We start from the raw sequence: 17401 nt of genomic DNA, 5'->3' as shown, positions 1-17401 counted from the left end.
CGCTTTTGGTTCAGGGTGGGGGCAGAGGCTGGGGCAATGACCCGAGCCTTTGGCCCCTGATTATGCTTCATTGGAGTATCTCAGCATGCAGTGGGATTCTCAAGCAAAGCATCAGCAAAAAGGAAGTAGTAAAAAATAAATAAATAAAGCAGGTAGATAGTGTAATTAGGGAAGGATTTTTTAAGTACATTAGAAAATAGATTATGGCATTAAATAGATAGGCATTTAGAATGAAAATTAATTTGTGTTTTGGACCATATTTGCAATATGCACATGTATGGCACGAGCAGTAAGTAGTTTTTGCATCATGCCACACAGGCCCAGTGGTGGCAAGGGCTCAGTAGATGTGTGTGCGCTATTACCTGGGGAAAGAAGCTTTATCTCTCAGCCAACTTTCAGCTAAAGTGAATAGGTAACCCCTTAGATGCCATAGTCTATTGTTACTAGGATACCTAATGGTGTAAGCAAAGGGGTGAAGGTCCTTACCAAATGTCCTCTTCCTGCCATCTGCAAAGCCACAATTGTCTGCTTCTTAATTACTCACCCTCCCCATTAAATAATGAAGGAGCACTTTTTTTTCTGTTAGAGAACTTTGCTTTGTGTTGTCTCTCTATTTATCCTAGAAAAGTATGAATGAATTGACAACTGGGTGTTACTGTTAGTTTTGTCAATATGGTGTATACTGTTGGCAATGATAGTGTGCAACTGCATAGGTAGAAACCCTATTGTGCAGGGTGATGGATAACATCCAATTCTCACTTTTTGTCATAAATTCACACGGTCAGTATTTGGTCAGTATTTTACATCAGTATTTGGTCAGTATTTTACGTCAGTATTTCTAAGTCAAAACCAGGAGTGGAACAATCAGAGGCAAAAGTATAATAGAAACATATGCACCACTTCTGCATTTATCACCCACTCCTGGTTTTGGCTTGCAAATACTGATGTAAAATACTGACCGAACACTGAACGGGTCCTAAATGTCTGTTCAAAATGTATTTTTAACCCACTAACTCATGGGGCTGCCAGTAAGTAGGATGCTGACAATCTGATATTCTAAGGATAAAGTAACAAAATTAAAGTCCCTAAAGCCCTTCTAATCCTGTGTCAGGTTCATCAGTACAGTATATACCTTATTGGATCTAGTGCAAGCCATGCAGGGAAAGCTACTGAGGAACTTCTTCCATGAAGCACAAAAAGGAAAACTCTTCCCTAGTGTGTCTATGTTGTGTATGGAGAAGGTTAGATAAAACATATTACTTTGTCAGAAAATACATAGCTATCTAGAGCCATCTAGGTCTATTCTTCAAGATTTGTGTTATGATTTCCTGAACTAAAACCAAGAATACACACGATCACTAGAGGATGCTTACAACTAACTGATCAAAACTCTGCACTTATGCTGGGATAAAAAGAACCTGTTCATGGATTCTGGAAACCTCTAGGTTAAGAATTGTTTGATCTGTTCCAGTCCACTTTGTGGATATGAATTTCCAAATTGCCCCCTTTTCCTCATAGATTGTAAGCTTGCGAGCAGCAGGGCCCTCATTCCTCCTGGTATCTGTTTTGAACTGTGATTTCTGTTATGCTGTAATGTCTGTTGTCTGTATAAGTCCCCTCTATAAGTTGTAAAGCGCTGCGGAATATGTTGGCGCTATATAAATAAAATTATTATTATTATTATTATTATTAAATTGCAAATCACAGAATCCTGCTGTTTTCAATGTAGACATGGCCTTGCATGCATCGACCATCGTTCTGAGAGGTTCATAGTGACGTGGCAACGGGCTTCATAAAGTCTGATCTGAATGTTAAACTAAGAACCTCATGTTCAGTAATATATATTTTTGCCTAGCGTCATTAGATCAATGAATTTTTGGAGGTGCTTTCCATGCTCTTTTTTTTGTTAAAAGCTAAGCCGAGCAAAGAATAAGAGGTAACAATTGTTCACTGCATTGTTGTAGGTCCCAAGGGCTGCTCGTTTGACAATACTTCTGTAAGCAAAAAAATTAAAAAATTATATGCGATATTATGCAAAAATACCAAAAATATATAATTAACATGATTAAAGGGGTATTCACATTTCAGTCATTCTTGGTTGAGAGTGAAATATCTGTCTCTATGCAGTGGTCACGGTGGTTATGAAAGCCGCATAGCGCAGCCAAACTCATGTATATCTGCAGCCTGACCAGTTTTTGCTGCCACGTAATCACAGATATTCATATCTCTACCATGAATGGCTAAGATGCAGATATGCCTTTGGTAGCAATATAGTTATGATCCCATCTAATGTTCTGCTCACAACATGTTTATGGCCTCCGTTTGACATATACATCACTAGATATATATTCAACTTACAGAATATCAATATATCCACAGTAATAAATACAAGAAAGAACCTAGGCCGCGTAAATATGAACACCATAGTGTATTTTCCATTATAGCGATACTTTATGAAATATACTGATCATGGAATGTCTAGTAACCATTTATGTGATTTCTGTGTGGTTGGGATATGCTTTACGTGTTTACATTATTCAGGCGATAAGCTCTACATGCTTCTGGATTTCTCACTGTATTTATTCTTTTGGATAATGTATATTGATATTTTGGACATATTGTAAAGGGAATATACTGTTTTACAATATTGTCTAGTGTATTCTTATTGTTTATTTGTTTTATGGTGTGAGCATAACCTGATGGGCAAAAGGGCAAATTACCGTAACAAATTGGGAATGTCAGACAAACATTTATATTTTTACACATTTCAGTACGTTTTCTTAATATGAACTGCAATGCATGAACAGTACAGGATAGACAAGTTAGAACATGTTTGAAGCGTTGGTCTTCCACGTAATGAACCAGTTAATGTGTTAGATCACTGCAACAGAACATAACGCTTTCTAAAATCTGAAACAGGATAGGAAATATGCAGAAATACAGAACGGCAAAGCAACTGCTTAACCCCTTTCTGACATCGGGCATACATTTACGCCAATGTCGGACTCCTTCCCTGTGATGTGGGCTACGGCGGTTGAGCCCACATTTTTCCCGGCACATATCAGCTGTTTTGATCAGCTGACATGTGCCCGCAATAGCCGCAGGTGGAATCACGATCCACCCACGGCTATTAACCAGTTAAATGCCGCTGTCAAATTCTGACAGCGACATTTAAATCGCGCTTCTGGAAATACGCACACCGGTGTGTTGGCATGACAACCGGAGGTCTCCTGGTCTCTATGGTTTTCAGTGCTGGCTTGCTGTGAGCGCCACCCAGTGGTCAGCACTCATAGCAAGTGAGTAAATCTGCTATTATATAGAGGCGATCTGAACATCGCCTCTATGTAGCAGAGCTGATGGAGACTATTGAAGCACGTCAAAACAAAAAAATGTTTTTAAAAATATAAAAAAATATAAAAGTTCAAATCACCCCCCTTGTGCCCCATTCAAAATAAAACAATAAAAAGAAAAGCATACACATATTTGGTATCGCCATGTTCAGAATCGCCCAATCTATCAATAAAAAAAAGGATTAACCTGATCGTTAAATGGCGTAGCAAGAAACAAAGTCAAAATGCCAAAATTAAGTTTTTTGATCGCCACGATATAACATTAAAATGCAATAACGGGTGACCAAAAGATCGTATCTGCACCAAAATGGTATAATTAAAAACGTCAGCTTGGCACGTAAAAAACAAGCCCTCACCCAACCCGAGATCATAAAAAATGGAGATGCTATGGGTATTGGAAAATGGCGCAATTTTTTTTTCAACAAAGTTTGGAATTTTTTTTCACCACTTAGATAAAAAAGAACCTAGACATTTTTGGTGTCTATGAACTTGTAATGACCTGGAGAATCATAATGGCAGGTCAGTTTTAGCATTTAGTGAACCTAGCAAAAAAGCCAAACAAAAAACCAGTGTGGGATTGCACTTTTTTTTGCAATTTCACTGCACTTGGAATTTTTTTCCCGTTTTCTAGTACATGACATGGTAAAACCAATGGTGTAGTTCAAAAGTACAACTTGTCCTGCAAAAAAAAAGCCCTCACATTATTATTATTATTTATTTATATAGCACCATTAATTCCATGGTGCTGTACAGAGTTATAGATATCATTTACAGTAAACAGGTTTACAGTGACAGACTGGTACAGAGGGGAGAGGACCCTGTCCTTGCGGACTTACATTCTATGGGATAGTGGGGAAGAGACAGAAGGTAGGGGTGAGGGGGCGGCGGCTCTGGCGGTGGTGAGGCGGCGGCTCGGTTATTGTAGGCTGTAGGCTTTCCTGAAGAGATGGGTTTTCAGGTTCCGTCTGAAGGATCCGAGGGTGGTGGATAATCGGACATGTTGAGGCATGGAATTCCAGAGGATGGGGGATATTCGGGAGAAATCTTGGAGGCGATTGTGTGAGGAACGAATAAGTGTGGAGGAGAGTAGGAGGTCTTGGGATGAACGGAGATTACGTGAGGGAAGATAGTGGGAGATTAGTTCAGAGATATAGGGAGGAGACAGGTTGTGGATGGCTTTGTAGATCAGTGTTAGTAGTTTGAACTGGATTCGTTGGGGGATTGGGAGCCAGTGGAGGGATTTGCAGAGGGGAGAAGCAGGGGAGTAGCGAGGAGAGAGGTGGATTAGGCGGGCAGCAGAGTTGAGGACAGACTGGAGTGGTGCAAGAGAGTTAGCGGGGAGGCCACAGAGGAGGGTGTTGCAGTAATCGAGGCGGGAGATGATGAGAGCATGCACAAGAGTTTTGGTAGATTGTGGACTGAGGAAGGAACGGATTCTGGCAATATTTTTGAGTTGGAGGTGACAGGAGGTGGCAAGAGCTTGGACGTTAGGTTTGAAGGACAGGGCAGAGTCAAGAGTTACCCCGAGGCAGCGGATTTCAGGAGCGGGAGAGAGCGTGATGCCGTTCATCATAATAGATAGATTGGGTAGGGGGGATACGTGAGGTGGGGGAAAGATGATGAATTCGGTTTTGTCTACATTGAGTTTTAGGAAGAGAGAGGTGAAGAAGGAGGATATGGCTGACAGACACTTCGGGATTCTGGACAGCAGGGAGGTGACATCTGGGCCAGAGAGGTAGATCTGAGTGTCGTCTGCATACAGGTGGTACTGGAAGCCATGGGACTTTATGAGTTGTCCTAGGCCAAGGGTATAGATGGAAAAAAGTAGGGGCCCTAGGACAGAGCCTTGAGGGACTCCGACAGAGAGAGGGCGGGATGAGGAGGTAGTGTGGGAGTGGGAAACGCTAAATGTGCGGTTGGATAGGTATGAGGCAATCCAGGACAGGGCGAGGTCTTTGATGCCAAGGGAAGAAAGAATCTGTAACAGTAGGCAGTGATCGACTGTGTCGAAAGCAGAGGACAGGTCAAGAAGGAGGAGGATGGAGAACTGTCTGTTAGCTTTGGCTGTGACTAGGTCATTAGTAATTTTTGTCAGGGCAGTTTCGGTGGAGTGGTGGGGGCGGAAGCCAGATTGGAGGTTGTCAAGGAGAGAGTTAGATGAGAGGTGGGAGGAAAGTTGACCATGGACATGCTGCTCAAGGAGTTTTGAAGCAAACGGGAGCAGTGATATGGGGCGATAGCTGGGCATAGCAGTTGGGTCAAGGTTAGTTTTTTTTGAGGATGGGTGTGATGGTGGCATGTTTGAAGGCAGAGGGGAAGGTACCAGAAGAGAGCAATAGGTTGAAGAGATGGGTTAGGGCTGGAATAAGCGTGTTAGTGAGGTTGGGGAGCAGGTGGGAAGGCATGGGGTCAAGTGCACAGGTGGTGAGGTGTGATTTGGAAAAGAGGCGAGTAAGCTCTCCTTCAGTGATGTTGGAGAGGGAGGTTATTAGGGAAGGGCAGAGGTCTGGTATATGGAGTGGTTGGGGTGGTGGACAAGTAAAGGTTTGCCTTGTTTGGTCGATCTTGTTTTTGAAGTAGGTGGAAAAGTCCTCGGAAGAGATGAAGGGAGTTGGAGGTGGCAGTGGTGGGCGGAGGAGGGAGTTAAATGTGCTGAACAGTTGTTTTGGGTTGTAGGATAGTGAAGATACAAGGTTAGTGAAATAGGTCTGTTTAGCAGAGGTGAGGGCTGATTTGAAGTCAAATGTAGCTTGTTTGAAGGCAATGAAGTCGTCTGGCAGGCGTGTTTTTTTCCAACGCCGCTCCGCAACCCTGGATGCTTGTCGAAGTTTTTTTGTGACATTGTTATGCCAAGGTTGCCTATTGGTTTGTCGCACTGTGCCATGCGTGAGAGGGGCGACTGAGTCTATGGCTGATGTGAGGGTCGAGTTATAGAAAGCGGTGGCGCTGTCCGTGTCGTGCAGTGAAGATATGGAGGACAGGGGTAGGAGAGAGTCTGAGAGTCTGTGAGTGTCTAGATGTGCGAGGTTTCTGCGTGGTTGTGGTAATGGCTGGACATGGGGGGCAGGTGAGGAGGACAAGGATGAGAAGGTGAGTAGATGGTGGTCAGATAGGGGGAAGGGAGAGTTTGTGAGATTAGATAAGGAACAAAGGCGGGTGAAGATGAGGTCTAGTGTATGTCAGTCTGTGTGGGTGGCTGTGGTGGACCAATGGGTGAGCCCAAAGGATGAAGTAAGGGCCAGTAGTTTGGAGGCTGCTGGCTGGTGGGTGTCAGTAGGGATATTAAAGTCACCCATGATGATGGTGGGGATGTCAGCAGAGAGAAAGTGAAGGAGCCAGGTGGAGAATTGGTCGATGAAGGCAGTGGCTGAGCCAGGTGGTCGGTATATGACAGCCATTTGGAGACTGGTGGGAGCGTAAATACGGACAGAGTGAGCCTCGAAAGAAGGGAGGATAAGGGAGGGTGGGGGTTGGATAGGGTTGAAGAAGCAGTTTTTAGAAAGAAGGATACCCACTCCTCCACCATGTCTGTTGCCAGAGCGAGGAGTGTGGGTAAATTGGAGGCCACCGTAACTCAGTGCTGCAGGCAAGGCCGTGTCAGGGGGCGTCAGCCAGGTCTCAGTGAGGGCCAGGAAGAAAAGGTTGCGAGAAGTGAAGAGATCATGGACCATGTGGAGCTTGTTGCAGACAGAGCGGGCATCCAAAGTGCCCCAGAGAGGGGAAGCAGTGTGGTGGGGGTCAGTTGCACAGGTTTTAAGTGTGAGGGGTTGCGGTGGTTTCTCATAGTGTGAGAAGGATAGGGTAAGGGGTAGTAATGTATGAGGCGGGGGGCAGGATTGGGGGATGTGTCACCAGCAGTGAGAATAAGCGGAGAGAAGGGAAACAGGTGGGTGAAGGAAAATGAGGATTAGTGGAGCAAAAACTGTGGGGATAATGTGAGCATGGTTAAAGAGCAGGGGAGGAAAAGCAAGTCAAGTAAATTTAGAAGATAGTGATTGGTCTTACCGTCTGGCCGATTTCTGGACTATTTCTGATGCCACTTTAAAGATGTCACTTCAAATGATGGCACATCTGACCCAGGCCATATCTGACCAGTACCATGCAACTTATACCATTTGAAGAGTCCATGAAATGAAGCCAGCTAAGAGAGGAAGAGGGAGGAGAAAGGAGGTGGGGGATAGTTCACAGCAGGGAGCAATTCACAGATTGCAGTTAATAGTACATTTGATTAGCATCAAGGTTGGTGAAGGATAGGATAAGATGGGTGGATAGAGCTAGGTGTGAGGAACATGTGCATATCAATATGCATTCAGCAAGCTTGAAGTATGAAACATGGAATTAAAGTCAGGGAAAAAGCAGCAACATACCAGCAGTTAGAAGAGGGATAGATGCACAAGGGATTCAGAGGGTGCAGTGGCTAGTTCAGATTAGGAGACAGTTCCCACATACCTGTGAATGAAAGGAGATGGCTCACATGGCTATATTGACGGAAAAATAAAAAAGTTATGGCTCTGGGAAGAAGGGAAGCGAAAAACGAAAACACAAAACCGAAAAAAGATCCGGGGGTTAAGGGTTTAAAGGTGTGTGTAGCCAGCCTATGCTGATGAAAATAGTTTACATAAATTGTCTGGTGTTATGTCTGCGGGTGCTTCAGTGAGGTTCGAAACACATTGTTACAGGAAGGATAACACAACACTTCAATATCTGCAATGCTTGAATGTTGTTTTTGTTACACAATCTAACAAAAAAATTGTGACCGTTTGGTCCCAAATTTATAGACCTCTTTCAAACATGATAGCAGCAACATATATTTTCACATATGCTGCTGCAATGTGAGATGTGCACAGTTGGAGCATTATGCTATCTTTTAGTTCTATTTCCTATACAGTGATCTCAGGTTGCCAAAATCGCGGGTAACATGAATTGCAGCCTGGCTGCACAATTTCACCCAGGTTTATCATTCTCTGAACACTTCAATATTTCAGAGAAGTTATAGTTAGACGATCCAGTCAAAGTCCAGACCTCAGTCCAATCGAAAATATGTGGAAAGAGCTGAAAACTGCTGTTCATAAACGATCTCCATCATCCTCACTGAGCTCGAGTTGTTTGCCAAGGAAGAATGGGCAAGAATTTCAGTCTCTCGATGTACAAAACTGATAGAGACATACCCCAAGCAACTTGCAGCTGTAATCGCAGCAAAAGGTGGCGCAACAAAGTATTAAGTTAAAGGGGCCGAATAATATTGCACGCCCCACTTTTCAGGTTTTGAATTTCCACAAAAATCTTAAATAACCAATACATTTCGTTCAACTTCACAATTGTGTTCCACTTGTTGTTGATTCTTCACCAAAAATTTACATTTGGTATCTTTATGTTTGAAGCATGATATGTGGGAAAAGGTTGAAGAGTTCCAGGGGGCCGAATACTTTCGCAAGGCACTGTAGCTTCAGCAGCTGGATTTCTGCTGGGTGACCAGGTGTGTCCGCTATTAAGGTAAAGGAATATTCTTTGCTTCTCACTCCCATAGTCCCGGGCGTGGAGAGCAGTGAATACTCGGGCAGCTGACCTTGGCATGTGGGGACGCATGGCAGTGATGTCACGCGCTTCTTACATGCCAAAGTCAGCTGCCATCATCAGAACAGGACTCTGCACTTCAAGGAAACAGAGGGAAGGTTAAATAGAATCTTTTTTTTTTTATGTGTGGCGTTAAGGGGGCTATAAATGTACCAGTATGAGGGCCATATATACCATGATGGGAGGGCATATATACCATGATGGGGGGGGGGCATATATACTAGCCATGTTTGGGGGCTAAATATACCAGAATGGGGGGCCATATATTCCAGGATGGGGGGATATACTAACCAGGATGTGGGGCATATATACCAGAATGTTGGGCATATATACCAGGATGGGGAGTCATATATACCAGGATGGGATGGAGGGGGCAAATGTACCAGGATGGGGGAATATATACCAGCCAGGCTGAGGTGGCACATATCCTAGGATAGAGGGGCCATATATACCAGCCAGGATGGGGGGGCATGTACACCAACCAGGATGGGGGGGTGCCATATATATCAGCCAAGATGTGGACATATGTACCAGGATGGAGGACTGTACATACCAGAATGGGTGCCATATATATCAGGATGGGGGGTTTACATACCCCGGCAGAATTTTTGCTTTCTTCGCCTTTTTTTCAGAGAATATGAATGATCACACCAAAACTTTTTCTCCACTCATGGTTAGTGGTTGGATGAAGCCATTTATTGTCAAACTACTGTGTTTTCTCTTTTTAAAACATAATGACAACCCAAAGCATCCAATTGACCCTGATCAAAAGTTCACATATCCTATTTCTTAATACCGTGTATTTTCCCCCTCTAACATGAATGAGAGCTTGAAGTCTTTTGTGGTAGTTGTGGATGAGGTTCTTTATTTTCTCAGATGGTAAAGCTGCCAACTTTTATTAACAAAAAGCCTCCAGTTCCTGTAAATTCCTGGGCTGTCTAGCATGAGCTGCGCACTTGAGATCTCCCCAGAGTGGCTCAATGATATTGAGGTCAGGAGACTGAGATGGCCACTCCAGAACTTTCACTTTGTTCTGCTGTAGCCAATGACATGTCGACTTGGCCTTGTGTTTTGAATCGTTGTCATGTTGGAACGTCCAAGTACGTCCCATGTGCAGCTTCCAGGCTGATGAGCGCAAATTTGCCTCCAGTATTTGCCGATAACGTGCTGCATTCATCTTTCCTTCAACTTTGACCAAGTTTCCTGTGCCTTTGTAGCTCACACACCCCCAAAACATCAATGATCCATCTCGGTGCTTTACAGTAGGAATGTTGTTCTTTTCATCATAGGTCTTGTTGACCTTTCTCCAAATGTAACGTTTATGGTTGTGGCCAAAAACTTCAATTTTGTCAATGTTTTGGGTTGTCATTATGATTTAAAAAGAGAAAACACAGTAGTCTGACAATAAATGGCTTCACCCAACCACTAACCATGCATGGAGAAAAAGCTTTCGTGTTATTCATATTCTCTGAAAAAAAAACACAAATAACATCAGCTGAAATTCAGGACTCTGAAAACTAGTGGTGTGGCTGTTTCAAGATGCACAATAAGGAGGCACTTAAAGAAAAATGGGCTACATGGTCAAGTCGCCAGAAGAAAGCCATTACTGCACAAATGCCACAAAGTATCTCACCTAGAATATGCAAAACAACACAGAGGCAAGCCTCAAAACTCCTGGAACAAGGTAATTTGGAGTGATGAGACCAAAAGTGAAGTTTTTGGCCACAACCATAAACGTTACATTTGGAGAGAGGTCAACAAGGCCTATGATGAAAAGAACAACATTCCTACTGTAACGCACGGAGGTGGATCGTTGAGGTTTTGGGGATGTGTGAGCTACAAAGGCACAGGAAACTTGGTCAAAGTTGAAGGAAAGATGAATGAGCACGTTATCAGCAAATACTGGAGGCAAATGTGCACTCATCAGCCTGGAAGCTGCGCATGGGATGTACTTGGACGTTCAAACATGACAACGATCCAAAACACAAGGCCAAGTTGACCAGTCATTGGCTACAGCAGAACAAAGTGAAGGTTCTGGAGTGGCCATCTCAGTCTCCTGACCTCAATATCATTGAGCCAATCTGGGGATATCTCAAGTGTGCAGTTAATACTAGACAGCCCAGGAATTTACAGGAACTGGGGGCTTTCTGCCAAGAAAAGTTGGCAGCTTTACCGTCTGAGAAAATAAAGAACCTCATCCACCACTATAACAAAAGACTTCAAGCTGTCATTAATGTTAAAGGGGGCAATACACGGCATTATGAAATGGTGTATGTGAACTTTTGATCAGGGTAAGTTGGATGTTTTGGATAGTCATTATGATTTAAAAAGAGAAAACACAGTAGTTTGACAATAAATAGCTTCACCCAGCCACTAACCAAGAGTGGAGAAAAAGTTTTGGTGTTATTATTCATATTCTCTGAAAAAAAGGCCAAGAAAGCAAAAATTCTGCCGGGGTATGTAAACTTTTGAGCGCAAATGTACCTGCTTGTTGTATCCAGCTCCATTCTATCCCAGTATGGAGCGGTCACAGACAAAATATGGTCTGCCTGACACTGGATAAAATAAAAATGTACTGTACTTTAAATGTAATTCCAAAATGAATGATAGGCCTTTTCTCTCCTGATTATAAGACTAACCAGGGAACCCTGCCACAAAAACAAAATGATGAATGGCATAACCAGTCCAGTGCATGGGCTAGGTATCAGGACTGAGCAGGTAAATTTAGAAGCTGTGCACCTGAAATGGAATGCCAGGTGAGTGACCACAGTCAGCGGGACCACCACCACTGACATGACGCTTAGATGCGTCTGTACCGTGGGCGTTGCTAGGGTTTATGAAAACTTTTTTTTTCTCTTAAATAAATAATATATACAGTATTGATCAAAAGTTTTGACAGTCATGTTCATGCAATGTTTTTTGCTTTTTTTTCTTATTGGAATGTGAACATAGAAGGCAAGAAAACCAGAAAATGACCCAGATGGGAAGAAAGAGTAAGTACACACATATGAAACAAACCAGAATATATGTTAACCCCTTAACGACTGCCGATATGTCTTTTAACGGCAGCAGCTAAGGGTACTTATTCCTCAGCGCCACTTTTTAATGGCGCAGAGAAATAAGATTATAGCGCCCCCCAGCATTGAAAAATCTCCGGGGTTTCAACTACCAGGGGTAGCTGAGACGCCGGAGAACATGATTCGGATCGTTTTCTCATTTATTTCCCTCTCTTCTGTTATGATCTAGCATACCAAAGGAGAAATGGGGTCCCCTGAGGCCCCCCGGTAGCTCTGGTGTCCCTGGACCCTCTGGCTCTATCCCCTGGCAACTGGCATCTTCTTCCAGGAAGAAAACAGCGGGCGCATGCGCAGTGCGCCCACCGAGATCTGCCGGCCAGGAACCAGCAACAATAAGAGATTTTTCCTATTAGTTCATTTTGATCACTGTGACATACCCTATCACAGTGATCAAAATTAAAAAATAGTAAATCAAAACCCCCCTTTAATCACCCCGTTAGTTAGGTAAAAATAATAAAATTAAAAAAATGTATTTATTTCCATTTTCCATTAGGGTTAGGGTTGGGGTTAGAGCTAGGGTTAGGGTTGGGGCTAGGGTTAGGGTTGGTGTTAGAGCTGGGGTTAGGGTTGGGCTAGAATTAGGGTTAGGTTGGGGTTACCGTTGGAGTGTGTGGGTTACGGTTGTGGTGTTGGGCTTAAGGTACCTTCACACTAAACGACTTTGCAACGATAACGATAGCGATCCGTGACGTTGCAGCGTCCTGGATAGCGATATCGTTGTGTTTGACACGCAGCAGCGATCTGGATCCTGCTGTGATATCGCTGGTCGTTGCTGAAAGTCCAGAACTTTATTTGGTCGTCAGATCGGCGTGTATCGTCGTGTTTGACAGCAAAAGCAACGATGCCAGCAATGTTTTACAATGGTAACCAGGGTAAATATCGGGTTACTAAGCGCAGGGCCGCGCTTAGTAACCCGATATTTACCCTGGTTACCATTGTAAAAGTAAAAAAAACACTACATACTCACCCTCTGATGTCTGTCACGTCCCCCGGCGTCCGCGCTGCTGCTCAGAACTTCCTGCACTGAATGTGTCAGTGCCGGCCGTAAAGCAAAGCGCAGCGGTGACATCACCGCTGTGCTTTAGGGCCGGCGCTTACACAGTGCAGGGAAGCTGAAGGCGAGGGACGCGACAGACACAGCAATGTAAGTATGTAGTGTTTGTTTTTTTTTACATTTACACTGGTAACCAGGGTAAACATCGGGTTACTAAGCGCGGCCCTGCGCTTCGTAACCCGATGTTTACCCTGGTTACCCGGGGACTTCAGCATCGTTGGTCGCTGGAGAGCTGTCTGTGTGACAGCTCTCCAGCGACCACACAGCGACGCTGCAGCGATCGGCATCGTTGTCGATATCGCTGCAGCGTCGCTTAATGTGACGGTACCTTTAGGGTTGTGACGGGGTTAGGGTTGTGTTGGGGATACGGTTGTGTTGGAGTTACGGTTGTGTTGAGGTTACGATTGGGGTGTTGGGGTAAGGGTGGTGTTGGAGTTGGGATTAGGGTTGTGGTTAGGGTTGGGGTTAGAATTGGGGGCTTTCCACTGTTTAGGTACATCAGGGGGTCTCCAAATGCGACATGCGCCTGCCATTGATTCCAGCCAATTTTGGGTTCAAAAAGTCAAACGGTGCTCCCTCCCTTCTTCATATCTTCTTCCATTCCCACAACGTGCAGGTTTCTCTTTCATAGCCTACGTCTGACTTTAGCGTGCCAACCAGGAGCACATCAACATTAGCTGTTGGCCTCCTATTGGCTGGTGGCTTGTATTCAGGGCTGGCTCCAGGTTTTCATGGTCCCCTTTAACACATACCAAGACTCATGATGCGCAGATACGGCAGAGAAATATAGGTATAGTGCAATGCCCAGGTTGCGGATTAGCCTCAGGAATTTTTTGTGCGGATTCTGCATCTCTTGGCAGAAAACGCAGGTGCGGATTTCACTTACTTCTTACATTACATGAGTGATATCTATTGTAAATTCTACTATAGCTCAGAAACCAGACAGTATAGTCCCCATACAATATTATGGGCACCACATAGTGCTCCATATAGAATAATGAGCCCCATATATTGCTCATTACATGATTATGGGCACCACATAGTGCTCCATACAGAATAAAGAGCACCATATATTGCTCCATGCAGTATAATGAGCCCTGTACAATACACCAAACAGTATATTGAGCCCCATATATTGCTCCATACATAATGGGCCCCATATAATGCTATTCCATACAGTATAATGGGTCTCATTTAATGCTCCATACAGTATATGATGGGCCCCATATATTGCTACATATAAAATGGGCCCCATATAATGCTCCATACAGTATATGATGGGACTCAAATAATGCTCCATACATAATGAGTCCATATACTGCTCCATACAGGATATGATGGGCCACATAGAATGCTCCATACATAATGAGCCCCATATGTTGCTCCATACAGTATATAATGGGCCCCATACATTGCTTCATATATAATGGGCCCCATATAATGAGTCATGCACAATGGGCCCCATATAATGAGTCATGCACAATGGGCCCCATATAATGCTCCAGTATATGATGGGCTCGATAAATTGCTCCAGTATATTATGGGCCCCATATATTGCTCTAGAATATGAAGGGCCCCATATATTGCTCTAAACAAAACAAAAAAAGAAATGAAATACTCATCTCTCTTCGCTAGCCACAGCTCTGCTTTGGACTCCTCAGCGTCGCCGTCTTCCGGCACTCTCCACTGTGACTGTTCACAGTCAGGAGACGTGGAAGACGCCACAGCGGAGGACCCGGGAGAGGTAAGTATTGCAAGTACCGGGGCCCTAATCATGCGAGGCCCACTAGCTAGCACTGGCACCGGGACCCCAGAGGGCATTGGTGTCCCCACAGGGTCCAATCCGCAACGGCCAGCTGTTACAGCATAGTGGGGGGGATTTTATTAAATCCCATCTTCACTTTGTGTGCACGGACGCCTCCGACTTCCCTGCGTATATGCACATGTGGCGCGTCTTTATAGACTGCAGCATGTCTATTTATCTTGCGGAGACGCTCAGTCTCCGCAAGATAAATAGCACCGTCCAATGTATAGAATGTGGTGATTCAGCATGTGTTCAATGAACACATGTGGAATCACCGCGTGTACAAGAGCCGGCAGCACTTTGGATGGAGCGGGTATCTGCTGCGTCCAAAGCACTGCCTTTACGGAACATGGAAACATACCCTTATGCTACCACGTTCCATAAAGGCAGCGCTTTGGATGCAGCAGATACCCGCTCCATCCAAAGTGCTGCCGGCTTTTGTACGCGCGGTGATTCTCCATGTGTTCATTGAACCGTGCGGAATCACTGCATCCTATACATAGAACTGTGCTATTTATCTTGTGGAGATTGAGCGTCATCGCAAGATAAATAAACATGCTGCAGTCTATAAAGACGCACCGCATGTGCGTATCCGCAGGTCTGCCACCTGCGTCTTTGAACGCATAGTGGAGATGGGATTTCATAAAATCCCATCCAGTATGTTGTAACTTCTGGCCGCTGTGGATTGTACGCAGCATCCAATCCGCAGCAAATACTGAACGTGGAAACATACCCTAAGAGTCTCAGAGAACCTTTTTAAAGGGGATACTCGGGACTTCAGATAATTTTTTTTTTACCCACTGTATGCACTATGGTAGAGTGGATCACTCGGCTGGACACAGAGGTATAACTGGAACACTGCCTCTTTAGGAAAAGGCTTGGTTTATTGTAGCAGCATAAATAAAGCTGGACAAATAAAGACAGCCCTCCGGGAAAAACAGCATAACAAAGAAATAAAAAAAACAGTCCTTTTCCTAGCAGGTTCAGTCCACTCAGCGGCAGCAATGTCCACGGTTCTGATTGAGCACACACTTCCTGGAGTCCTGTCTCTCCAAGAACCACTGAACACTGAAGGCTTTGGCGGTCAGCCATTTAAGCCCAGACCTTGTGATCCCTCCATCATGTGACTGATCACATGATCCTGACATCACACAGATCCTGTAAGGACACTTCAGGGGAAGGTACGTGGACCTCCTACCACCCGCTCTATGGAGGTCCACTAAAACCAGTCCATCATATAACTTTATATAAACCATCACAACATGCAGTGTGCTGGAGGAAACTATTATTGTTTTACATCACTGATGCCATCATGCGCAGTGACATGTATCTCAACTCCATTACTTCACCAGTGACTCTGTCACAGTACTAACAGGCAGGTAGTTGCTAATTACCTGCCTGTTTTGCATGGCGCCGTTCGTTCCCGGCACAGAGCAGTCACAGATCACTCCTGCCGGGGATTCAGAAGCCTCTGCTGACGTCACGTCTACAGAGCGGAGGCATCTTTTACGCTCAGCTCTGTAGATGGAGCGGGACTTCCAATGTCATTCTGATTGACAGCAGGATGCCCGCTGCCTAACTGGGAGAGCCGATTGTCAATCAGAATGACCTCGGAGGTCCCGCTTTGTCGCATCAGCAGAGGCAGCTGAATTCCCGGCAGGAGCGGTCTGTCACTGCTCTGTGCCAGGGAAATAAGGCGCTGTGCACAGTAGGCAGGTAAGTTGCAATTACCTGTCTGTTAGTGCTTAGATACATTTTTTGTTATTTGTTAAGACCTGGATACCCCCTTTAATGGTTTTAATTTGTGATTGCAATATCATAATATCTATTTCGGGAGGAGTAAGGACTGCTCAAAAGAAGGGTAGTTTCTTTGCTCGTTCTTTTGGCAGCTAACTTTTTGTTCAGTGATGTCTGTTAAGTAATGTACTACATTTCACTGTGGTGAGGCAGTAACCCTGATAAGGCTAAACCAGGAGAGGTTCAAAATATGGAACAGATGAAAATCTTTCCATTGCAGTTTTTTTTCTGTGTAGACTTCACTACTGGTTTTGACTTACAAATACTTACCAAAATATTGTCACATGAATGTGGCCAAAAGCTGCCAATACACAAGAAACAGACAAATATCTCTCCCGACTTCCCCATACACATGCGCTTGGCAAATCTGTGTTTTCAGTGGGAAGAAGGCTGCTGTCAGACACCTCTAGCAGCGATTTCCAGCCCCTTGAAGCAAAAGGATGGGCCATCAAAATTCCAACTGTCCGACTAGTCTCTCTCACATCATCAGAAATAAATCATGAGTCACCAGCTTTTGTACATGCGGTGATTCCACATGTCTTCATTGAACCATGCGGAATCACCAGATCCTATACATTGGACGGTGTCTGCAAGAAAATAGACATGCTGCGGTCTAGAAGGACATGCCGCATGTCCGGTTGCGCAGGGGTGGCGGAGGGGTCCCTGCATGCATAGTGGAGATGGGATTTCATAAAATCCCATCCACTATGCTGTAACATCTGGCCGCTGTGGCTGTACACAGCGT

The 17401-nt window shown here is 44.4% G+C and overlaps 1 long non-coding RNA gene across 1 annotated transcript in view; it reads right to left on the bottom strand.

Moving 5' to 3' along the window:
- Positions 1-1748: 1748 nt before the first annotated feature.
- Positions 1749-17401, bottom strand: part of LOC143815379 (uncharacterized) — a 99263-nt gene continuing 83610 nt past the window's right edge. Inside the window, exon 4 of the long non-coding RNA XR_013223727.1 lies at positions 1749-1994. This is a non-coding gene — a long non-coding RNA (uncharacterized LOC143815379). The remainder of the gene's footprint in view (positions 1995-17401) is intronic.

Source organism: Ranitomeya variabilis, chromosome 1, assembly GCF_051348905.1.
Source record: "Ranitomeya variabilis isolate aRanVar5 chromosome 1, aRanVar5.hap1, whole genome shotgun sequence".
Taxonomy (NCBI): domain Eukaryota; kingdom Metazoa; phylum Chordata; class Amphibia; order Anura; family Dendrobatidae; genus Ranitomeya; species Ranitomeya variabilis.
Note: the sequence above shows the minus strand (reverse complement) of the source record. Positions and strands in the feature narration are given on the sequence as shown.